Below are 678 nucleotides of genomic sequence, written 5' to 3' on the forward strand. Positions count from 1 at the left end.
GAGTGCGGGTGGGGGTGGTGATTTCTCTAAAGGTGCTAAAGGTCTCTGAGTCATGTTGAAGACTTGGTGAGTCACATTGCATGTTTACCACTATCCTCATCACACTCTAGTTCTGGCCAGCAAGGCCAATGACCCAAAATTTCTGAGCTGAATGCTCTGCCTCCTTTGCTTCAAGGCTCACAAACACATGATACTGGGTTTCTGGAATTATTCAAGAGGGCAAGTGCTCACTTTGGCAGCACATGTACTGAAATTGGAATGATACAGAGAAGATTAGCATGGCCCCTGCACAAGGATGACATGCAAATTTGTGAAGCTTTCCATATTTTTTGTGCGTTCTCTTTTAGTAAATAATTTCTCAGTAGTAAATGATCTGACCTCATTGTTAGATGCACTGATCTTGTACCCTGAGTATTAGTTCACATTAAAATATAATGTGCTGTCAAAAAGAAGAAGAAGAAGAAGAAGAAGGTAAGACCAACTCCCATCTATCAAAGGGAGAGGTAGGATTGCTTTCAGAGAAGTTAGAGCAGTTTCAAGATGGGGGTAGAATTCAAAATCCAGTTTGAAATCCACCTTCACCAGTAGTAAATGATCTGATCTCATGCCTGGTACTTACTTTCTTTAAGCTTTTGTCTCTTTGTCTGTAATATGGAGATTAAAGACACCACCTACTTC

The 678-nt window shown here is 40.7% G+C and overlaps 1 non-coding gene across 1 annotated transcript; it reads left to right on the plus strand.

Annotated features, from left to right (window-relative positions):
- Positions 1-223: 223 nt before the first annotated feature.
- LOC115873057 lies at positions 224-330 on the plus strand. Its single transcript, XR_004048206.1, has one exon. It is a non-coding gene; the product is annotated as a U6 spliceosomal RNA (small nuclear RNA).
- Positions 331-678: the final 348 nt, after the last annotated feature.

The sequence above is a fragment of the Echinops telfairi genome, unplaced genomic scaffold (assembly GCF_000313985.2).
Source record: "Echinops telfairi isolate 266 unplaced genomic scaffold, ASM31398v2 ScPeMD7_4;HRSCAF=17, whole genome shotgun sequence".
In the NCBI taxonomy this organism is placed as follows: Eukaryota; Metazoa; Chordata; class Mammalia; order Afrosoricida; family Tenrecidae; genus Echinops; species Echinops telfairi.